Source organism: Elephantulus edwardii, unplaced genomic scaffold (assembly GCF_000299155.1).
Source record: "Elephantulus edwardii isolate Elephantulus edwardi_28Jun2011 unplaced genomic scaffold, EleEdw1.0 scaffold00016, whole genome shotgun sequence".
Taxonomy (NCBI): Eukaryota; Metazoa; Chordata; class Mammalia; order Macroscelidea; family Macroscelididae; genus Elephantulus; species Elephantulus edwardii.
The window spans coordinates 13,649,407-13,675,230 of NW_006399766.1; the positions used below are offsets into that span (position 1 = coordinate 13,649,407).

Genomic DNA, 25,824 nt, shown 5'->3' on the forward strand with positions numbered 1-25,824 from the left:
GCTCAAAAGCATCAATTCTCCTTCTATCCTCCCTGGTCATTGTCCAACTCTCTGACGCATAACAAATGATTGCAAAGACAATGGCCTGTACCAGACGCACCTTAGTCTCCAGAGGCACACTGTTGCTCTTGAGTATTTTAGAGAGTTCCCTAACAGCAGTCTTTCCCATCGCAATACATCTTTTAATTTCCTGGCTGCTGGTGCCAAGACTGTTGACTGTGGAGCCAAGCAAACTAAAGCTGTGAACAATCTCAATCTCGTCACCATCCATCCTGATGCTGCCAATTGGTCCAGTGGTGAGAATCTTTGTCTTCTTGACATTGAGCCTCAATTCATATTGGAGGCTGCAGTCCTTGACACTCTGCAGCAGGCGCTTCAGGTCCTCCTCAGTTTCAGCAAGCAGTGTTGTATCATCTGCATATCACAGATTGTTGATATATATTCCACCAATCTTGACCCCACATTTCTCCTCATAGAGCCCAGCCTCATGGATGATCTGTTCTGCATACAGGTTGAAAAGGTATGGAGACCGGACACATCCCTGGCGTATGCTCCTCCCAATTTTGAACCATGCTGTGTTTCCTTGCTCTGTTCTGATAACTGCCTCTTGGTTTCACATTAGCACGATCAAGTGTTCTGGGATTCCCATTCTTCTCAGAGTCAGCCACAGTTTGTTATGGTCCACACAGTCAAATGCTTTTGCATAATCAATGAAGCACAGATACACATTCCTCTGGTACTCCCTGCTTTTAGCCAAGATCCATCTAACATTAGCTACAATATCCCTAGTACCACGACCCCTTCTAAGCCCAGCCTGGACTTCTGGTAATTCTCTGCTGATGTGCTGTTCCAGTCGTTTCTGGATAATCTTCAGCAGAATCTTGCTTGCATGTGAAATCAACGATATTGTTCTATAGTTTCTACACTCTGTTGGGTCACCTTTCTTTGGAATGGGAATATAGATCTCTTCCAGTCAGTTGGCCAAGTGGTTGTTCTCCAGATTTCTTGACACAACTTGGTGAGCACATCCAAGGCAGCATCTATCAGCTGAAATACTTCAATTGGTATACCATCTATTCCTGGGGCCTTATTTTTTGCCATTTCCTTCAAAGCAGCTTGAACTTCTTCCTTCATGACCATAGGCTCTTGCTCATATGTTGTTTCATTAAATTCTTCTGTGTCTGCCAATTCCTTTTGATACAATGACTCAATATATTATTTCCATCTTCTTTTGATACTTTCTGGATCGTTTAATACTCTGTGTAAAGCATCCTTGATGGTAGCAACTCAAGGTTTGAATTTGTTCTTCAGTTCCTTGAGCTTAAGAAATGCTGAGCGAGTTCGACCCTTTTGGTTTTCTATTTCATTGTAATATTTTGCTTTGTCATCCCACATTGCCTTTTGGAATCTTCTGTTCAGCTCTTTAGTATCTTGAATTCTTTCTTGTGCTTTGGCTTCTCTGCGCTCCAGTGAAATCTTCAGAGTTTCTTCTGACATTCATTTTGGTCTTTTCTTCCTCTTATGTCTTTGTAGTGAATTTCTGCACTCTTTTTGGATGATACCCTTGATATCCTCCCACAACTCACCTCGTCTTCGCTCATTAGTGTTCAAGGCCTCAAACCTGTTCTTGAGATGATTCTGAAATTCAGGTGGGATAGACTCAAAGTCGTATTTTGGTTCTCATGGATTCAGTTTCATTTTCCTCAGTTTCAGCTTGAACTTGCATATGAGAAGTTGGTGGTCTATTCCACAATCGGCTCCAGGCCTAGTTTTCACAGCTGATATTGAGCTTCTCCAGCAGTTCCTTCCACAGATGTAATCAATCTGATTCCTATGCATACCATCAGGTGATATCCATGTGTATAACCTGTGTTTATGTCTCTTAAAAAATGTGTTTGCAATGAATAAGTCATTGTGCAAAATTCAATCATTCTATCTCCAGCTCCATTTCTGTCTCCAAGTCCAGGTTTTCCAACTACTGATTCTTCTTCTCTGTTCCCAACTTTTGCATTCCAGTCACCCAGTATTATCAGTACATCTTGATTGCATGTTCGATCTATCTCTGACTGTAAAAGTTGGTAGACATCTTCTATTTCATCTAATTTGGCTCTGGTTGTTGGTGCAAATATCTGAATGATAATGGTATACACTGGATTTCCTTGTATGCGTATGGATATTATCCTGTCACTCACAATATTGTACTTCAAGATGGATCTAGGAATGGCTTTTCTAACTATGAAAGCAACCCCATTTTTCCTCATCTTTTCATTTCCGGAGTAATATATCATATGATCATCTGACTCAAAATGCCCCATGCCGGTCCATGTCATCTCACCAATGCCTAGTACGTCAATATTTATGCTTTCCATTTCCAGTTTTTCTCAGTCTTACCCCCACCCCAATGCCAGCCTCATTCTACAACAGTGGCACCATATAGCATTTGTCCCTTTGTGACTGAGATACTTCACTCAGCATAATGTCCTCCAGGGTCACCCATTTTGAATAATATTGCATGAGTTCCTTATTTTTCAATGCAGCATAATATTCCATTGTGCAAATATGCCACAGCTTCTCTACCCATTCATTTGTTGATGGGGTTTTTTTTAAAAAAATTATTGTAAAAATAGAAGGATAACTAGTTGTTGTTCCTGCATACCACAGAATCAGAACCGACCCTTAGCTGACACTCTGGCAGGTGTCTAGAGGTCATTAATTGCCAGGAGGAGATTGTCCATCCTTTTCCCACAGAGCAGCTGATGGTCTCGAACCACGTGATTCTAGGATTGCAGTGCAGCTTCTTGCAACTAGAATAACTACTAAGATGTGTATAAGTGTCCAAAGGGGGAAAAACAATAGCAAAACATGGAGGGTAAAAAGGAAAAAATGAACATCACTAGGATAACAGAGGTTAGTGAGCAGTTTAGTGAGATTGTGGGGAAGGTGAAGGAATGGGAAAGAGGCAATGGAGACTCGAAAAGATGGTGTACTAATAGGCATAGGTCAATGGTAATGTTTTATGTGAGATACAGTGTATATGAATGATTGTATGAAACACATTATAAATGAGCAATTGTATGGAATCTAATGTATATGAGTATAACACAATGTAAATTAATTCTTGTATAAAAATCACTTAAATTTTTTGAAAATAAAGTTATTTTTGATGAGTAAATCATTGAACATACAAAATTTGATCATTCTTGTTCCATCCTCTGTTCTGTCATCATGTCCATACTTTCTTATTACCCTTCCTTCTTCATTGTTTCCAACTTTTGAATTCAGTCACCAGTTATCATTAACATATCTTGATTGCATATTTTGTCAATTATGGACTGCAAAATTTGATAACAAATCATCAATTTTCTCCTCTTTTGCTTTAGATGTTGGCATATATATATATATATATCTGAATATATGTCATATTAGCAAGTATTCCTTGCATGCATATAGATAATATCCTACCACTAACAACATTATACTTCAGTATAGAACTTGAAATTGTCTTTTTTTAAACTATGAATGCAATGTGACTCTTCCTTGGTTTTTCATTCCCACCTTAGTATATCTGATTCTAAGTGGCCAAAGACAGTTCCTCTCATCTCTAAAGTCAAATGAAGGAACTAAAGTCACAGAGCAGAAAAGAAGATTGCAAAGGGTGGTTCAAGAAGACAAAGTATGTATTATAATGTACACAGACCAGCTGTTAGAAAACAAAGCAAAAAACAGGCTAATATCTCTCAAACTAAAATATGAAGAAAAGTATTCAACAATTGTGTTGCAATAGTGGATTAATTTATGGGCAAAGCACAAACTGAGAATATACACAGTCCCTATACCAAAAAAAAATTTGATCACAATGAACCATTCAAGGAAGTAGCATTTGATGAAAAGACAACAATAATGAATGACAAAGTCTAAAGGTGTATATGAAGGCATTGGGGAAAAAAAGAGGACTCAGGAATATATAAAACAAATATTGATATAATTAAAGGGAGAAATAGATGCAATAATAGTTGGGGGCTTCAAAACACTAATTTAAATATTGGACAGAATATCTATAAAGAAGATCACACAAGGAAGTAAAAGACATGAATAAAACAGTAGACTTAACAGATACATAGGGAACATTTCACCCCATAACAGCACAATATACATTATATATCCGTGCACATGGACTATTCTCCAGGATTGACTACATGTTATGCTGCAAGGCAAGTCCTGATAAATTTAAAATTATTGAAATTATGTAAAGCATAATCTCTGACCATAACAGAATGATGCTAGGAAGAAAATAAAATCTTGGAAAATTCACAGAATTATGGAAAGTAAGCAACATACCAGTGGGTCAAGGAATAAATCACAAATTTCTTAGTGCCATATGAAAATAAAGGCACAATATACCAAAACTTATGGGATGCATAGAAGTGTGTACTCCCAGGGAAATATAGGAGATGGTAAAATGCCAACATTTTTTAAAAGCAGGATGTTATAAAATTAACAACCTAACTCAACAATTGAAGGAACTAGAAAAAGGAGAGCAAATTAGGTCTAAACCTACCAGGAGAAAAGAAAGAAAATGGAATGCAGAACAATAGAGGGAAACAAGAAAACGGAAGTTTCCTTGAAAAAAAATCAATAAAATTTCTAATTCTTTAGCTAGACCGACCAAAAAATGATGCAAAGAATAAAAATTTTTAAAAGAAAAAGGGGACTTCATTCACCGAAGAAGACATTCAGATGGCAAACAAGCACATGAAGAAATGTTCAAAGTCCCTAGCTCTAAGAGAGATGCAAATCAAAACAACTATGAGATATCATCTCACCCCAGTAAGAATAGCAAAATATAACAGAACAGCAAACAACAAATGCTGGCGAGGATGTGGAGAAACTGGAACTCTTATTCACTGTTGGTGGGAATGTAAGATGGTGCAACCATTGTGGAAGGCGGTGTGGCGCTTTCTCAAAAAAGTGCAAATAGAGATACCATTTGACCCAGCAATCCCATTACTGGGAATATACCCCAGAGAGACCATGTCTGCTATCCAAGCAGATATATGCACACCCATGTTTATTGCAGCTTTGTTTACAATAGCAAAGAGTTGGAAGCAGCCTAAGGGCCCATCAACAAACTAATGGCTAGAGAAGCTGTGGTATATCCACACAATGGAATACTACGCAGCATTGAAAAACATTCAAAGTGGGTGACCCTGGAGGACATCATGCTGAGTGAAATATCTCAGTCACAAAGGGACAAATACTGCATGGCGCCACTGTTGTAGAATGGGTCTGACATCAGGGTGGGGGTATGACAGAAAAAACTGGATAAATTATGTATATTGTATTGAAACAGATGAGGGAAAGAACAGATTAGAAGTGATATATGATTGAGTATTATGGTTAGCACAGGAATCCAGAATTAAGGTTGCATAGAGAAGTGTACTCGGGGTGGGGGGTGGGGGGAAGGGATGCGGGAATTGTATACTAATGAAGGAATTTTTTTCTTTTCTTTTTTTTTTTTTCTCTCTTCAGAGGGGGAAGCGAGCTGGTAGGGAGGGGTAGGCAGGGAGAAAATTGCGGCAATGAATGAATGGAAATCCAAAACCTCTGTAAAAAAAAAAAAAAAAGAAAGAAAAGAAAAAGAAAAAGGGGACTTCAGAACTGACACTACAGAAATAAAGATGATATCATGAATAACTTTAGATAAAAATGAAAAACTCTTATAAGCACAGAACCTACCTAAATGGATTCAAGAAGAAAGAGAAAGTGTCAATCCTTAAAAAAAAGGAAAGGGATTTAATCAATAGCTAAAATCTCCCAATAAAATTATAGTCCTGGACCAGATAGCTTCACTGGGGAATTATACTAGACATTTAGAGAAGAATTAACACAAGTGTTTAACTCTTTCAATGGATGGAGAAGGGAGGAATATTTTCTAATTCATTCTTTGAAGAAAACATAAACCTAGTACCAAAACCAAAGACAATACAAGTAAAGAAAACTACAGTACTTCTGGCAAGATGGTAGACTAAGCAGATAGACCCAGACTCTCTAGGAAAAAAACAAAACTAATATAACAGATATGAATGAAAATTGTGGAATCTTGAACTTCATAGGAAATAATTTTAAAGAAGTAGTAAAAAAAAATAACAAAAGAAACTGAAAGAAAACACTGGATATAGAGACAGATGGAGCGGCAAACTGTGAATGGATCTGACGTAACTTGGCAATTTTTAATTTTTACAAACAGCTTTCTCATCAAGACAGGAAGTCAGAACTGTACCAGCACTCATATAAGTGTCTGTCTGATACCAGACAAATGTAATCTTTTCCTTATTCTTCATACCTTCCCAGTGGTCATAACAATAATCATCACCAACACTAACTCATGTGGTGTGGGTGGTTAGTCACATGTCTTTTCACAGTCAATTTCAGTCAAAATTCAAGTCAACAGCTTTCAGGTATTCACTGCTTTCAGCAAAGATCATCAGTCTTTCTCATTCCATGTTCTCTTTTAGGGAGTTCTGGTGGCCTAGTGGTAAGACTTGCATTGCAATCCCAAAGGCGATGGGTCAAATGCACCAACTCTGTAGGAGAAGGATGGACATTCTCTTCCTGTGTGATTTACTGTCTCTAAAACCCTCCTGGAGGGTCAGTTACGAATCAGTTCTGATTTGAGGAAACACAACAACAACATGGCCTCATCTACTCATATTCTTCTTTTGTCTATATAGAGTTTTCAGAGGCCTGTTAATTCAAAAGTGGATAGCCAATCCTGTTTCCAAATCGATCTTAATCTGAGAGCTCCATTGAATCCTGTCCACCATGGGAGACACTGCTGTCATTTAAACACCAGTGGCATATCTTCCAACATCACAGTGTCCCATAAGATGTCCTGGTACAGCAAACTGCCAGATACGTGTTGCACTAATAGGAACAAACAATACGCAAGCATATATAATAAGTGGCAATATGTAACTCATTCCCCTATAAGTCAGACACTCAGATATTTCTCTCTAACCGTATACAAAATTAGGTATACAAATATTATAATGCAGGAACAAGATGAGGCCCCGGGACATCATTTGAGGCTCAGTGGCTGATGTGCTCCTAGCTTCTGGCTCCTAGGTCCTTCATCCTCCTGAGGCCCAGGACAGGCTTCCAACTCCTGGCATAAATTACCAGTTAAAATAATTGTAAAAGATTAAATGGAACACATAAACATCAATAGTCTAGGCATTAGTGAGTTGAGATGGGCTGGCATTGCCCTCTATGAATCAGACAATGATATAATCCATGCTGGGAATTAAAAATCGAGGAAGAATGATGCTGCATTCATAATTAAAAAGACAATTTCAAAACCTATCCTAAAGTACAATGCTGTCAACAATAGAATACTATCCATAATGTGAAGGAAGACCTGTTCAATACAAGACTTAAAGCCAAAGATGAAGAAATTGAGAAATTCCAACAACTTCTGCAGTTCACAATTGACCAATCCATACAATCAAGACATATTAATAATAATTGATGGTTGAAATGCAAAAGTTGGAGGCAAAGAAGAAGGCATGGTAGTTGGAAATTAGAGACTTTGTGACAGATAGGAGGTTAGAAATTGAATAATTGATATGGAACATTGAATGATTCATTCACCTAGTTTAGTCCAGGAGTATGGGTTTTCCAACAAAAACCCACAGGCACCTGCTACCATTGCTGGTGAGACTCCCAGCCACAGACTTCCCACCCTGAAGTCAGCCTACTGCCTTTGTTGCTGATCTCACACTTTCTGTCCCAGCCCAAGAGCAACATGTCAGTAGCAAGTGGCCCACCAAAATCCACATAATGCCAAAGAAATGGCAATCAAATTCAAACTATGAAAAAGTGAAACAATACCTAACAACAACAAAAAGCTCTGGACAAAGTGGTTTTGCTAGTGAAATTTCTCAAACATTCGGAGAGGAACTGTCACCAATCCTATATAAAGTATTTCAAAAAATAGAACAAGATGGAACACTCCCAGACTCATTCTATGAAGCAAACATATCCTTGATACCAAAGTAAGGTAAAGACACCACTAAAATAGAAAACTATAGTCCAATATCCCTCACAAACATAGATGAAAAAATCCTCAATAAAACTTTGTCCAGTAGAATCCAACAGTATATTTTTAAAAAAATCCTATAAATTGGTGCAGAAAAGTCCTTTGACAAAAGCCAAAACTGTTTCCTGATTTAAACACTCAACAAAATAGGAATAGAAGGAAATTTCCCCAATATAGAAAACAGTATATACACAAAACCAAGAGCCAACACTGGTCTCGATGGAGAGAGATTAAAGGCAATCCCTTTGAGAACAGGAACTAGGAAATGGTGCCCAGATTGACAGCTTCAGTTTGTTTGGCTCCACAATCAACACTCGTAGTACCAGCTGCCAGGAAATCAAGAGATGAATTGCACTGGCAAAGTCAGCTGTCAGGGACCTCTCCAGAGTACTGAAGAGCAACACTGTCAGTCTGGAGACTAAGGTGTGCCTGATCCAGGCCATGGTGTTCACAATTACATGCTATGTATCAGAAAGCTGGACAATGATGAGAGATGATGGAAGGAGAATTGACGCCTTTGAGCTGTAGTGCATGGACTGCTAGGAAAACAAACAGGTTTGTCCTACAGAGGGTGAAACCAGGTTACTTCTTGGAGATAAAGATTATGAAGTTCCATCTGACATATTTTGGGCATGTTTCAAGGAGGGACCAGTCCTTAGAGAGAGACATCATGCTTGGGAGGGTGGAGGGACAGAACAAGGGAGGCAGACCCTCAACGAGATGGATTGATTCCGTGACTAGGGTAATGGGGGGGGGGTAGTAAGTGTATCAGAGACAGTAAGTTTGGCTCAGGATAGAGCAAGGTTAAGAGCTGTTGTACCTAGCGCTGCTGTGAATCGCAAGCGACTAGATGGCACACAACAACATTCAATATTGTATTGGAAGTCATAGCAATAAGACAAGAGAAGGAAATAAGAGGTATCCAAATTGGCAAAGAGGAGACAAAAAATATCAATAATGCAGGTGATATAATAGTATACTTAGGAAACCCTAAAGACTCAGTGAGAAAACTACTGGACATAATTGACCAATTCAGCAAAGTGACAAGATGCAAGATCAACATACAAAACTCAATTGCATTTTGCTTCGCTGACAAAGAGAATACAGAAATGGAGTTAAGAAAAGCAATACCCATCACTATAACTAACTACAAGATTAAATACTTGGAAGTAAATCTAACTAGAAACACAAAAGATCTATTCAAAGATAATTACAAAAGCTACAATAACTACAAGAAACAAAAAGAAACCTGGAGAAGTGGGAAAATATACAATGTTCATGGACCCAATATTTTGAAAATGCTATTCTATCGAAGGAAATCTACAAGTTCAATGAAATCCCAAAACAGATACAAATTCCATTCTTCAGTGAAATGGAAAAGACAATTTCTAATTTAATCTGGAATGGAAAGAAACTTCAAATAAGTAAAACACTCCTAAAAATGAGGAACAAGGTAAGTGGCATCACACTCCCTGATCTAAAGTCCTACTACACAGCCATGGTTGTCAAGACAGTGTGGTACAGTGACAAATAGATAGATCAATGGGATAGAATAGACAACCCAGACATCTACTCATCTACTTATGTTGTTGTTGTTGTTATGTGCCGTCGACTCATCTACTTATAGGTCAAACAATTTTTGACAAGGAGATGAAATACGTTAAGTAGGGAAATAAAAGCCTCTTTAACAAATGGTGTTGGCAAAACCAGAAAATTATCCGTAGAAAACTCAAGCAAGACCCATAATTCACAGCATACACAAAAATCAACTCAAAGTGAATCAAGGACCTAGATGTAAAGCCAAGGACTGTAATCTTGATCAGAGAAAAGCTTGGAAGAACTCTAGAAGCCCTAATCCACAACATTAACAATCTTCCAAGTATCTTGAAAAACCTACAACCAGGAGAGAAGAAAATAGATGAAGAGGACCTTCTAAGAATCAAACTCCTTTGCACATCAAAAAAGTTCTCCAACAGGGCAAAAAGGAAAGCCATAGATTGGGTAGTGACATATGTGATAAAGGACTCATGTCTAAAAATAATAAATACTCCAGCACCTCAACCAGATAAAAGTAAGCAACCCAACTACAAAATAGGTATAGAATATGAACAGACATTTCACCAAAGAAGACATTTAGAGGGCAGGCAAACAATGAAGAAACGTTCAAAATCCTTAGGTCTCAGAAAGATGTTGTTGTTAAGTGCCATTGAATCGTAGATGACTCATAGCAACGCTATAAATGAAAGAGAGATGCAAATTAAAAAAATTATAAGGTATCATCTCACCCCAGGAACAATAGCAAAGTCCAACAGAGCAGCAAACAACAAAGGCTGGCGAGGTTGTGGAGAGATTGGAACCCTTATTTACTTTTGGTAGGAATGTAAAATGGTGCAACCATTCTGGAAGGCAGTATGGTACTTACTCAAAAATTTGGAAACAGTAATACCATTTGACCCAGCAATTCCACTACTGGGAATATATCCTAAAGAAACCAGAGCTGTTACTTAAACAGATATATACACATCCACATTTATTGTTACATTATTCACAATAGCAATGAGATGGAAGCAAACAAAGTGCCCATCAACACATGAATGAATGGAAAAGCTGTGATATATTTGCACAATGAAATAGTACGCAGCACTGAAAAACAATGAACTCATAAAATATTACACAACATGGGTAACCCTGGAGGACATTAGCTGAGTGAAATATCTCAGCCACAAAAGGACAAATACTGTATAACACCACTGTTATAAAACAGAACTGACATGGGGTTTAGGGGAAAGTAATTCAAGAGGGAATAAATAATAAACACTGCATTGGAACAGATGAAGGAAATAACTATTTAAAAAGAAAAATGATTAGGCATTATTTGTATGACAACAGTCCAGAATAAGAAGAGGTGCATAGCAAAGTGGACTAGGGGAAGGAGGAAATTATGCAAAAATAAATATTTCTTATAAAAAAAGTGAACTGGGGGCTAGGGAAGAAAATGTGCAACAATGAATGGATGAAAAAAATCCAAATTTTCTGTAAACTTTCATTAAAATCAAAATTTAAAATAATGGGGGGGGGGAAAGCAGACCAGATCAAGAAGCCAATGTGTATCCTGGAGACAAGAAGGCAAAGGAAATACCCTTTTATGGAGTTTAGAGAATTTATATGAAAAAAGTTACAAATGATGGAATGAAGCCATTACTAAAGAGATACAAGATTTTGTGTGTGTTTTTTTCCAATTGCAGGAACCTTTCAAATCTGGCGGGGTTGTTTTGTGTTTTGTTTTGTTTTTTAACAAGAATTTTTGAAAAATCAGTACCTGACAGGAAAGGTATAACCAACACAGTACTAGAAATAATAGGAAAGTGCGAATAGGAATAATAAGGCAAATATTAATAAAATCTTCAATATGTTAGAAGGACAAAAAAAGCAGATTAGATGGACTAATTTCTGGGATTTCAATTCTGTTCCATTCGTCTGTGCATCTGTCATTGTACCAGTACTATGCTGTTTCAGTTATTATAACTGTATAGTAGGTTTTGAGATCAGGAGTGCTCTGTCTCCCATGTCATTCTTTCCCCCCCCAGAAGTGTTTTGCTTATTTGGGGTCTCTTTCCTCTCCAAATAAGCTTCAGAATTGCTTTTTAGTTCTACTTGAAAAATGAATTTGGTACTAGTACTGGGATTGCATTAAACATGTAGATTGCTTTTGATAGGGTTGTTAATTTTCACTATATTGGGTCTTCCTATCCATGAACAGGTAACATTTTTCCATGTATTTAGATCTTTTATTGTTTCTTGCAGAAACAATACAGGTACAGGTCTTTGGTCTCTAGTTAGCTTCATTCACAAGTATCTCAATTTGTGGCTGGTTATTGTAATGTTGTAAATGCCTTTGAACTGTGGTGTTGGAGAAGAGCGAAGAGAGATGTCTTGGCTAGGGTGCAGCCAGAGTGCCTTTGGTGGCAAGAATGATGAGGTTTTGCCTCACATACTTTGGGCATGTTTCCAGGAGGGGTTATCCTTTGGACATGATGGTGGGAAGGGTGGAGGGTCAGCAAAGGAGAGGAAGACACTCAACTCGCAATGGGCTTTTGTGTATCAGAAAGTGTGAGGATGGTGCAGGTAAAGTATGGTACTTTACATCTAATAGGAATAAACGACATCACAGCAATGATAAGTCTGTTTGTTCCTTTGGAATTTATTGGAATATTCAGTACTCTTCTCTAACATCACAAGTCAAAGATATCACTACTTCTTTATGTCATGTTTAGTCACTGTTCAGTTCCCACATGCATGGGAAAATTATGGCTTGAATTAGGCACTTTAATCTTTAAACTGACATCATTGCTCTTCAGGACTTTGGAGAGGATTCTGACAACAGGCTTTCACAATGCAATACATCTCCTGATCTCCTGACTGCTGGTACCAAGGGATTATGGAGCCAGGTAAGATGAAATCGTTGGCAATTTCAGTCTTTTCTTCATCACTGAGTTAAGAGGTGAGGATTTTTATTTTCTTTTTTAAAAAAAATTAAAGATTTGTTCACTGCAAATACTTTTTATTTCCATTCATTCATTGTTGCACTTTTCTCCCCTCCCAACCCTACCCCCAGTATACTACCCTCTTGGAAAAGTAAAAGAAAAAAAATTTCTTTCATTGTTTTACAATCCCTCCCCCCAGGTCCACTCCACTATGCAGCCTTCACTCTGGACTCTTGTCATGACAAAAATACCTAAGCACATATCCCTTTTAAACAGTTTTCTCCCTCATCTATTTCAATGCAGTATACATTATTTAACCTATCTTTCTCAGTCTCCCTCACACACAACCCCAATGTCAGGCCTGTTTTACAACAGTGGCACCATGCAGTATTTGTCCTTTTGTAACTGGGATCTTTCACTCACCATAATGTCCTCCAGGGTCACCCATTTTGAAGAATATTGCATGAGTCCCTTGGTTTTCAATGCAGCATAGTATTCCATTGTGTGACTATACCACAGCTTCTCTATCCATTCATTTATTGATGGACACTTAGGTTGTTCCCAACTCCTTGCTATTGTGAACAAAGCTGCAATAAACATGGGTGTGTATATATCTGCTTGGATGGTGGTTATGGTCTCTTTAGGGTATATTCCTAGAAGTGGAATTGCTGGGTCAAATGGTATCTCTATTTGCAACTTTTTTTGAAAGTGCCATACCGCCTTCCACAGTGGTTGCACCATTTTACATTCCCACCAACAGTGAATAAGGGTTCCATTTTCTCCACAACCTCGCCAGCATTTGTTGCTCGCTGTTCTGTTAAATTTTGCTATTCTGACTGGGTTGAGATGATATCTCAGAGTTGTTTTGGGATTTTTCTTAAGGTTGAGATGTAACCCATAGTGAAGGCTGTAGTCCTTAATCTTTTGCAGCAAATGTGTCCAATAAATGGTTGCTAATAAAGGTGACAGCATCATTACGTTAGCACAAGCTTCGTATTTCTAAATCTATGCAGCACTCACTGAGCAAGGCTGGATGCTATGAAAAAGAAGACTGTTTTGTCTTCAATGGAATTCCAGGTTAAGACACTCTCACACCTATGCACATTATTATGCAACTTATATCAGAAATCATCATCTAGCACTATTTTCCCAAGAATTCAAACCACAGCACATTTTACCCTGTGCCTCTGGGTGGGTTAATCACCTTTTATTATTAGACCTTTAAGCCCTACTACAACTGTTTGAAGAGCTCTGGGGGTTTAGTGGGAAAGAGTTGCACTGCCAATTCAAAAGCAAGTGGTTTGAACTCACCAACAGTTCTTCAGGAAAAAGATGGACAATCTCCTGTGCAACTTACTGTCTGAAAACCTGCTGCAGGGTCAGCTATGAGTTGGTTCTGACTTGATGGTACATAACAAGAGTTGGTGGTATTGTCCATAGGAAGTTGCTCTGCTAACACACGAAGGTGGCTTCTCTCTGGAAATGCTAATCCACTAGCTAGCTGCTCTGAGGAAAATGGGCAATCTCTTCCCTTGCAATTTACAGACTCTGAAAGCTATGAGTTCAGTCTGACTCCTCAGCAAGGAGAGAGAGAAACAGCTGTTTCCGTGAAAAATTAACTACCTTTTTAAATACTGAAGCAAGATGCAAATACAAGCCCTAGATAATCCGTTCAGAAACTAGGATACAGTGGAATATTATAGAACTAGCACGAGTAGATGTTAATAAATTGATAAATGTTTCTGTCTCTGCTTCTACTAATTTCCATTCATTACACATTTATTAAATTTCTATACATTTTTTTATTTTTTATTTTTGTAAAGCACTTGGCTAAGCATTGTGGCAAGTATGAGGAAGAGCAAGATAGTGTTACTGCCTTCAAGGACTTAACATGAACGTAAAGCTCACTAGAGCAGAGGAGGGATGTTCTAATACTGGTTTACCAAATGCTATAGATGCACATGGTGGGAGGTAAGAAAAGACAAAAAGGTTGAAAGAAGGCCTTGAAGGAAGGTGATGTTTGCATGTGTGATTATTTAGGAGAGGCATTTCAGACATGAATGAAAATACAGCAGCAGTAAATTATACAGACTCATCCTGGAGAGGGTTAAACCGGGCTGCTCATTGGAGGCAAGGATTCTGAGGCTTCGTCCGACATACTTAGGACATGTTGTAAGGAGAGACCGGTCCTTGGAGAAGGACATCATGCTTGGGAGGGTGAAGGGCAGACGCAGGAGGGGACGGCCCTCTGGGAGGTGGATTGATTCGGTGACTGGGGTAATCAGAATGATTGTGTTGGAGACAATGAGATTGGCACAGGACAGAATAGAATTTAGGGATGTTGTACATAGGGTCGCTATGAGTTGCAAGCGACTCAATGGCACATAACAACAACAACAATAACAAATTATGGAACATCTTGGGGAAAAAATAGTCTGATATGGTTGAATAATCAGCTGTGAAGAGTAGTTCTCTGAGTAGCCACAAATCAGAGACTATTAGAAATATCACACATGATTTTGATTGTCATCTTAAAGGATTTATATATGTATATATAAATAAATAATGTTTTTCAGGCAACAGGTAGCCAGTGAGAAGATTCCAGGCAGATGAGACATGGATGGTCAAATTATGGTTTATGAATGCTAGCATGATAATAACAAGTTGAATAAACTGGGAGCCAGAAGTTTTGGAGAAGAAAACCAGCAACACCATGGTTATATGACTACAATAGTCTGATAAAAGCTCATTAGACTGAACAAGGAGACTAAAAGTAGGGGGGGAAAGCACTGCAAAGTCAAGAGATGTTGAAGATGTATGATTGCCAGGCATTGGCACTGGATGTGGTTTGAGGAACATGAGAGATGGAGGTGATAAATTTAACTGACATTTTCAGGCTCACTGACTGGAAACATCACAGTGTCATTAATGAAGACAAGGTATAAGAGAAAAAGAAAAGGTACAGAAAGTGTTAGTTATGTGTTCAATTTTTTTAAACAAAAAAAACAACCCTGAAGAGCAGTACTTTTGAAGTTTTAAGATGCATGTGAATCATCCGAGGATGGAACTAGAATGAAGATTAGCACAGTAGGTGAGGAATGGAGTTCTGAGATTTTGCATTTCTAACAGGTTCCCAGGAAATGCTCTCCCCACTGGCCCAGAGAACAGCAAGCCTTGATTTTAGTAGAACTTGGTTACAACAGGGAAACCTGCCCAGTAGCTGTGCCAAGAAACTAATTCAAGGACAACATTAATGAGATATTTATCTAAAAGAAACAAAAATAATTAGTATCAAAGATATCTTAAGAAAATGAGCATTTTATTTTCTAAATGTACTTTTGATATGATTAATACTTGTTCTAAATATCAATTTGACATATGCAGGATCATTCACAGGCACTCTTCATTATTTTTACAGAATGCATTTAATTTTTTTTTCCTTTATAAAATCTCTTCTAAAACCATGGAGCATCCTGGTATATATTCTGAAGCACTTGCTACAGAAGACCAAAGAGTACAGCCTTCAGTATGGACTGCACCTCAACAACATAAAACAAAATTATCACCACTGGACCAATAAATAACATCATGATGGAAAAGAGATTGAATTTGTCAGGAGCAATGAAGTAAACTCAAAACTAAGGTCCACCTGATTTAAGTCATGGTCTTTTCAATTATTTCTATGCTTCTGAAAGTGGAACAGTGGATGAGGATGGCAGAAGAAGAATAAATGCCTTTGAATTATGGTGTTGGAGACTATCCCATGGACTGCCAGAAGGACAAATAGTGTCTTGGAGGAAGTAGAACCACAATTTCCCTTAAAGATAAGGATGTTGAAACCTCATCACACATACTTTGGTCATGTTTTCAGGAGGGGCCAGCCGTAGAAAAAGATAACATATTGGGAAAGGTGGAGTGACAGAGGAAGAAAGGAAGCCTCTTAACAAGATATATTGGCTGCAACAATGGGCTTGGGCATTTCTGAGATCATGGGGATGGCAAGGCCCTTATCAGTTGTTCTTATGGTTGTTAGGAGTCACAGTAGACTCGATAGCACCTAAAACCAAACAAAATCCTGGTATAGGCCAGTGTCTACATATGCAAATTAAATTGTAAAACTAAGGATAATAATGCTCCTTCCAAAAATATCATGTTTACAAAAAAGACTCAGATAACAAGGTTCAAGTTGCTCTTTCTCATATAACTCCTCAACTCATGACTTAAATTACATGTTGTTGTTTGTTGTGTGCTGCTGAGCCAATTGTGAATCAAAGAACAACACATCTGAACCAGACCTTATCTCAAGCCGTCCTCACCATCTCTGGTATAACTCATTGTTACAGTCACCATATCAATCCATCTAGTTGAGGGTCTTCCTCTCCTATATTGACCCTCCACCTTTCCAAGCATGATGTCTTTCTCCAAGGACTGGTCCCTCCTAAAAATATGAGGTGAAGACTCCCTCTTCTTGCTTCCAAGGAGCACTCTGGTTGCACTTTCTCCAGGACAGATCAGTTTGTTCTTTTGGCAGTCCATGGGATATTCAGCACTCTTCTCCAACACCACAAATCAAAGGCATCAAGCCTTCTGTCATCCTTAATCATGGTCCAACTTTCAAATGTGTAACAAGTAATTGAAAAGACCATGGTTTGAATCAGGCATACTTTAGTTTTTAAACTGATGTCATTATCCTTTAGCACTTTAAAGAAGTGCATGACAGAGGACTTGTCCAATGCAATACATATCCTGATCTCCTGACTGCTAGTGTCAAGGTTATTGTGGGTCTAAGTAAAATGAAAGTGTTGACAAATTTATTCTTTTCTCCTTCTATCATTATGTTACTTACTGGTCTAGTGACATTTTATCTTCTTGATGTTGAGATGTGATCCTTATTGACTGTCTTTGATCTTTTGCAGCAAACACTCCATGTTCTCCTCACCTTCATCAAGCAAGGGCAATGGAATCTTTCTCCTTGGGATTCTCAGATAGAATAGGAATTCATTTTATATGGTATCTCATCACCAATCAATCAGATAGTGAATACCTCAGTCAGATACACTATTTAGCAACATGTCTGTGGCAATAAGCTCTAATATGTCAGAGATGACAAATATGGCAAGATAGGACAGGGTTCAGATATGTTGTTCAAAGAGTCTCTATCAGTCATACTTGACTCAGCAGCACTTAACAGCAACACCAGTTCAAAGGGAATCGTTCACTAACTTTATAACTTCTCTAAGTAATTTTATTAACCTGATATATGTGCAGAGAAAATAGATACATCCTACTGAATGGACAAGGAAAGTGTGTTAGTGTGGAATGAACGTTTGCCTGGGTACAAATTCTCAGGGACATTTTGTTCACTTTTTAACCAAGAAGTTGGTTTTCCAGATCCCTACAAGAAAGGACGAACAAAAGATCAGGGCAGTCAAAACACCTGCTGTGCACATATGTCTTTCATATTGGTCTTAGATAGCTCGATGAAATGCAGGTTTGGGTGATAAATACACAATCTTCCCTACTCTGTCACCTGGGAAGCTGCAATGTGCAGTGTCAAGAGCCTTTTTAACACAAAAGCTGAAACCAAAGGGGAAAAAAAGCTTCCAGTTAGATGGGTGAGCATGGAATGGACAGTGTAAAAATCGTCCTAGGCCTGCATCATGCATTTTTGAGGTTGTGTTCCTCAGGACCCTAGGTTTTTAGGAAGCTCCCTGCAAATCTTCAGCAAAGAGAAAAAAGCAGGAGTGATGAGGTGTTGGTGAAACCCTTTTTGAACATCCTTCAAATTTAATGCATTCAGAGTGCACTAGAAAATGTCAATAGGCCTGCCATTTTTGATGGAGAATCCCAAATAGGTCACGTTTCAAAGAAGTAATTGGAGGCTGGCTGAGAAAACAGCAGGCACTCAATAAATGCTTCTCTGAATGAGTGAATGAAATGAGTGAATGCACAAGGGCATGAATGAAAAGCTCAGAGTCTGAAATCTGTAAATGACCAGAAAAGTACATTTCCTGAGGGAACTATTTCATCTCAATTTGAAAATATGAATTTCTGACCTCAGACAGGATTTATTACATATTGTACAATCGATTCACATCTATTTTTGTAATAACTTTTGTAGCTCTTCCAGACAAAACCCCTTATAGAAAAAATGAAAAATAAATACTGATAACTTTTTCATGTCTTCTATCCTCTTGCACCTGTTTGGTTCAAATGAAATAACCAGAACCTGCTGACTTTGGCCAAATGTTGCAATTATTCAAGCAAGTTTCAGCTGCATTAGATATGGTCCCTGCTCATTAAAAGCCATAAACCCCAGGTGGACTCAACAGAGACCAAAATAGGAAGGGGAATATGTCTTCTCATGCTGCTATCCAATTCCATTTCTCATGATCAGTATGATTTTACAAAAGCTCAACTGCTTGTCTTCACTGAACAACGAACAATATCATCCAAGGAATTATTCTGTGATGTATAGAAGTCAGTAAAGTATGAGCTGTAGGTTCTCCAGAAGGAAATGAGGAGGTTCAAGACATTACCTTGAAAATCTTCTTAGCCAATCATATTTAACAACACATGATAGATTATTTTATGACTGAAAATTAAACTGTACCTACAAATTCTTTTTCATTTGTGAAGTTTGTAGGAAAACTGAAAAGGTGAATTCAATTATGTCTTTGAAAGGAAAAGTGATAGTATTTAACTACTGAGACACACCTTATAGCCAGCTCCACCAAAAGCAACTGTGAAAATAACTAAGACTTATAATTTCATTTAAAAGAATGGAAATATCAAAAATCTGAACTTGTTAAGGTGTTACACACTTGAAATGCAGGACTTTAAGAAGCCCTAGAGTCACAATGGGTAAGTGATCATGTGCTAACAAAAGGGATTGTGGTTTAAACTCACCTGGTGACTCCACAAAAGGAAAGACCTCGAAATCCTCTTCCTTTAAGATTGTTGTTGCTGCTGTTGCTGCTGCTGCTGCTGTTATTATTATGTACCATCAAGTCACATCTGAAGAAACCCGTAGCTGACGCTCTAGTGGGTTTTCAGAGACTGTAAATCACACAGGAGACTACCTCTCCCTCGCCTATGGAGCACCTGGTAGATTTAAACCACGTGCCTTTGGGTTAGCAGTGTATCTCCTTACCACTAGGCTACTTGTTGTTGTTGTTGTTAGGTCCTCTTCAAAAAACAAAACAAAAAAACCCCCAACAAACCCATAGGGCAGTTGCATTTTTTCTTCCCTTCACATGTGGTCAATATGAGTCAAAATTGTTTCAGTAGCTCCAAACAAGAAGAAGTGATAGAACATAAAAATATATATCCTGGAAAGGCTTTATAAATGAGGAATTCCCACTCACTGACTTTAAACAGAAGAAACTGAATGTGACAACTTCCACTCTTAGAGAAATAAGACAAGCACAGAGTACTCCAACCTAGGGAAATAAATAGTAAATCATTAATCCCTCCTTACAACAGAACAAAGCCTCAAAGGGAGAAGGAGAGACCCGGGGCTATTACGAAGTATTCAACTGCTTGTGTTTCACAACAAAAAGTTGGAGGTTTGAGTCCATGCAGAGCAACCAAGAAAGAAAGACCTTTGAAAATCAACCATAGAAAACCATATGGAGCGCAAATTCTACCCTGAGACACATGCAGTCGTCCTGAGTCAAGATTGACCCCAGGTGTTGGTTTCCACGAGGGAAGGAAACCGAAAGCAGACCAATGCAGAAGGGTGCGAGTGTTCAGTGCTTGACCCAAGGAATATGATGCCTCTGGAAAAGTGGTTTGAGGATTGTCCAGATACACCCCAGCACCTATTTACTTCTGGCTTTTCTCTCTGCACACTAAAGGTCAGGAACAATTCCTAGCTAAACCTTGCTCTTAGGCAAGGCCTGAACATCGTGCTCAAGAGAGTACACTCATCTCAGAGCCCAAGGATCCCTGGAGTTGTTAGTAGTAGCTGAGAGCGGGAGTGATGGGTGGGCAGAGGAAACAGGGAAGAAGTGGATGCTTCGTCTGTTAATGAACCCTACACCTGTGAAAGCAATGAGTGTGAAGCCAGCAAGTGTCCTCTCTTTTCTGTATGTGGGCAGGGCTGTGCCTGATGATAACGGCTCTTTCAGAACCTATGCTTTTACAACCAACCACCAACTACCTTGCTGCTCTAACAAGAGCTAAGTGATGTCGTGGATAGAAAAAGCAAAGCTGCTGCTCCTGGGTCCATCTTGCTCTTTAGCAAGGATATTTTCCCATATCTACTTACTCTTCCCCAAGCATAAAACACTAGCAGATTAGCTATTAAAAGAAAGACGTTTTCTCGCTCATTATAGCCTGCAATGTAAAACATCAGAGATGCAGAAAGTCCTGTTCTCACCATTAAGGTAGAAATTCTTTCTAGTGACTTCAGGTGAAAATGCAAGTCTTTTCCTTCCTGTCACAGAGTCTCCACACTCCCCTAGAGATGACAGCACCCTATTAAGGTAGCCTCATTTTTCCTTTGAACTATGCCAACGTCCTAAAGGGGCATGCAGTTTGAATTCACCAGCTGCTCCTTAGGAGAAAGATGGGTGATTCCTATGTGATTGACTGCCTCTGAAAATCCTATGAAGGGTCAGCTTTAAGTTCCAGCTCAGTAGTGCATAATAATAACATGTCTATGCACACCCATGTTTATCGCCGCTTTGTTCACAATAGCAAGGAGTTGGAAACAACCTAAGTGTCTATCAAAGAACGAATGGGTAGAGAAGCTGTGGTATATTCACACAATGGAATACAACGCTGCATTGAAAAACAAGGAACTCATACAATATTATTCAAAATGGGTGCCCCTGGAGGACATCATGCTGAGCAAAGTATCTCAGTCACAAAAGGACAAATACTGCTTGGTTCCACTGTTGTAAAACAGGACTGACCTCGGGGTTGGGAGGAGACTGAGAAGGATGGGTTCAATATTGTATACTGTATTCAAACAGATGAGGGAGAAAACTGTTTAAGAGGGAAAATTATTAGGTATTTTTGTCATGACAGGAGTCCAGAGCGAAGGCTGTATAGTGGAGTGGACCTGGGGGGAGGGATTGTAAAACAATGAAAGAATTTTTCTTTTACTTTTCCAAGAGGGTAGTGTACTAGGGGGGAGGGTTGGGAGGGGAGAAAAGTGCAACAATGAATGAATGGAAATGAAAAAAAATATATATAATAGTCTTGGCAAGAGCTTTCAGTTTAATAAATAACTTTTGAAACAAAAAAATAAATAAATAACATGTCAATGAATATTTTTCCCTAGCTTGCTGGGGGCTTCCTTTCTGAGCCCTTTGGGATATAGAGTTTACAAGGGCAGAGTTAATTAGACAGTAATCAGTCATCTTAACTTACATGTTAGTATGAAGAAGAGGAAATTTTTCCAGATCGGAAAAGTTATGGCATGACCCACTCCTTTATGTCAGTGGCCAGAACCTGTGCAGTACAGAAGGTCAGTTTGATCAGACCTCACCCTTTGGATTAGCTGAGTAATAGATCCTGCCCTAATTGCCTGCAACCACAGCAGAAGCCACTTGTAGCTCCATCTGCACTGGTCTAGAGCCCGCTGGCTATATAGTCAGATCTCTCAGCTGGTTTGAATGCTGAGAAAAGTTGTCAGGGATATTGATTTTAGCCACCAGGCTGGTCATAAATTTAGCCTCTGACCCAGGCTTTCTTGTCTCTGTCCCAAAGAGGAAGGGACTCAGTGAGATATATATTTTCCTCAGTGAAAATCCATTTCCATAATCTAAGGATTCATATTCTAAATTGTGAATGTTACTTCTGAGTCATAGTTGACGCTCTGAAAAATAGCCCTGAACCCTATGCTATCTTGAGCAAATCTCACCATTTCTGAGACACTTGCCCCCATTACCACAGTCACTGTGTCAGTCTGTCTAATCCGGGGTCTTCCTCTCCTGCGTTGACCCTCTCCACCTTTCCAAATATGATGTCCCTCTCCAAGGACATGTTGCCCTCCTGGCAACACATCCAAATAGGTGAGTTGGGAGTTTCAAAACCCTTGACTCCAAAGATCAACTTGGTTTCACCCTCTACAAGACAGACCTATTTGTTCTCTCGGCAGTCCCGGGTATGTTCAAGACTCATCTCCAGCACCACAACTCAGAAGTACAGATTCCTCTGCTGTCATCTTTAGTCATTTCCCAGGTCTCAGATGCACAGTAAACAATTGAGAACACCATGGCCTGATGTACCTTAAAGTGCACCTCATTCTCAACACTGACATCTTTGCTCTTTAGCACTCTGGAGAGGTCTCTGACAACAGACTCACCTAAATTAACTTGTCTTTTGATTTCCTGACTGCTGGTGCCAAGGGTGTTGATTGTGGATCTGAGCAAGATGAAATTGCTAACAACCTCAATCTTTTCTCATCTATCATGATTCAATTGGCCCAGTGGTAAGAATCTTTGTTTTCTTGATGCTGAGATGCAAACCATATTGAAGATTGCAGTCCTTGACCTTTTACAGAAAACACTTCAAGCCATATTCCTCCTTCCAATTTCTTTTTTAAAAATTTTATTATTATTATTAATTTTAAATGAAAATTTACAGAGACTTTGGATTTCCATTCATTCATTGCTGCACTTTTCTTTCTCCCCCCTCACCACCAGTTCACTCTTCTCTTTGAAAAGTAAAAGGAAAATTACTTCATTGTTTTACAATCCCTCCCCCCAGGTCCACTCCACTATGCAACCTTCATTCTGGACCCCTGTCATGACAATAATAACTAATTATATATCCCCTTTAAACAGTTTTCTCCATTTAAATGCCATATACATTATTTATCCCATCTTTCTCAGTCTCCCCCCAACCCCGATGTCAGTCCTGTTTTACAACAGTGGCACCATGCAGTATTTGTCCTTTTGTAACTGAGATATTTCACTCAGCATAACGTCCTCCAGCATCACCCATTTTTAATAATATTGCATGAGTTCCTTGTTTTGCAATGCTGCATAGTATTCCATTGTGTGAATATACCACAGCTTCTCTATCCATTCGTTTGGTGATGGGCACTTGGGTTGTTTCTGGCTCTTTGCTATTGCGAACAAAGCCGCAATAAACATGGGGGTGTACATATATCTGCTTGAATGTCAGTTATGATCTCTTTGGGTTATATTCCTAGAAGTGGAATTGCTGGGTCAAATGGTATCTCTATTTGCAACTTTTTGAGAAAGCACGACACCGCCTTGCTGTTCTGTTAAATTTTGATATTCTGACTGGGTTGAGATGATATCTCATAGTTGATTTGATCTTCCTTCCAATTTCTAATGAAACTAGATCATTGGTATCACGGAGAATTATTCACTTAAGATGGATATCTGGAAGAGATGATTCAAGAGACCTCTCATAGCTCTCTGACCATGCTCATATTTAGATATTTTTCACAGTATAGGGGGAAATCTACTGTGATGATATAATCATAACATTGATTTGTATTTTTAAAATATTGATTTTTATATAGTATAAAACTTGTTTTTAATGCACATAGTCATAAAGCTTTTTTTAAAGTCTCATTGCTCTGAAGACAAGTCTCAGTCTGAATCATAAGCAACCATCCCTTCAGTTTCAGATGCTGTCAATGATAATGGAAGGAGACTGCTCGTCTTTCTCCCTTGGAGCTACTGATGGATTTAAACTGCTGGAGAAGTGTAGCCTAAACATCCCTATACAGCTAGGCTCCGTCATATTTTGACCACATCTAATGTGTGAAGATGTTAACAGTGAAGTTAGGACTCCTGATTCCTGCATTATGGCTAAGTGTTATAGAAGAGTGCCTCTCCAGGAAAAAAAAAAAAACAAGCCAACAACGAAGAACTAGAACCAAGATGATACTCTGATACATGGGCAGTCTCAGTTTTAAAGTAGATTCCTAAAGACAATACTAGTAAACCTATGTGCTATTACTCATGCAGTAGGAAGCTCAAAAGGTCAGACTTGCTTTGAAAAAGAAAGTACCTTTTTGCATTTCTCAAGCTGAGAGAACTGTAAAGCAAATTTAAGCCTCAAGTCACAATACTGAAAGATGCTATGGGCAATATATTGAATGACCCAGGAAGCATCAAAAGAAGGAGGAGGGAATATGACAGACCTGACTGACAGTGAAAAATTTCAGGAAGTACCATGAGCAGGAGCCAAAGGTGATAAAGGAAGAAGATGAAGCTGCAATGGAGACACTGGCAAAAAATAAAGCCCCAGGAATTGATGGGATACTAATTTACTTATTTCAGTTAACAAATGCAGCCCTGGATGCACTCACCAGTCTATGCCAGGAAATTTGGAGGACAGCTGTCTGGTCAATGGATTGGAAGAGGTCCATATTTGTTCCCATTCCCAAGAAAGGTGGTGATCCAACAGAATGTGGAAACTGTCTAACAATATCATTAATACCACATGCAAACAAAATACTGCTGAAGATGATTCAAAAATGGCTAGAACAGTATATATATATATAAGGAATTGCTGGAAGTTCAAGAAGGATTTTGAAGAACCAGAGATATCATTGCTAATTTCAGATGGATCCTCTCTGAAAGTAAATAATACCAGAAGAATGTCTACTTATGCTTTATTGACTATGCAAAGGCATTTGGTAGTGTGGAATATAACAAGTTATGGCTAATATAAGAAGACTGGGAATCCCAGAGCACTTAGTTGTGCTCATGCAAAACCTATACCTAGACCAAGAGGCTATTGTGCAAACAGAAGGGAACACTGGTTTAAAATGGAGAAGGAAGTGCTTCAGGGTTGCCTTGTCCCTCCATACCTGTTCAGTCTATATGCTGAACAAATTATATGAGAAGCTGGAGTCTCTGGAGAAGAACGTGGCATCAAGATCAGAGGAAGACTCATCTATAATCGGTGCTTGTTGAAAGTGAGGAGGACCATCACAACAAGATAAAGGTAAACAACCCAATTGAAAAATGTGCACAGGATATGAACAAAGAAGACATTCAACAAAGAAGACATTCAGATGGCAAACAAACATATGAACAACTGCTCAAAATCCCTAGCTCTAAGAGAGATGCAAATCAAAACAACTATGAGATATCATCTGACCCCAGTCACAATAGCAAAATTTAACAGAACAGCAAAGAACAAATGCTGGAGAGGTTGTGGAGAAACTGGAACCCTTATTCACTCTTGGTGGGAGTGTAAAATGGTGCAACCACTCTGGAACACAGTATGGTGCTTTCTCAG

General features: G+C 38.7%; 1 pseudogene; it reads left to right on the top strand.

Moving 5' to 3' along the window:
* The first annotated feature begins 9,539 nt into the window (after positions 1 to 9,539).
* LOC102853796 overlaps positions 9,540 to 25,824 on the top strand; it is a 37,614-nt pseudogene continuing 21,329 nt past the window's right edge.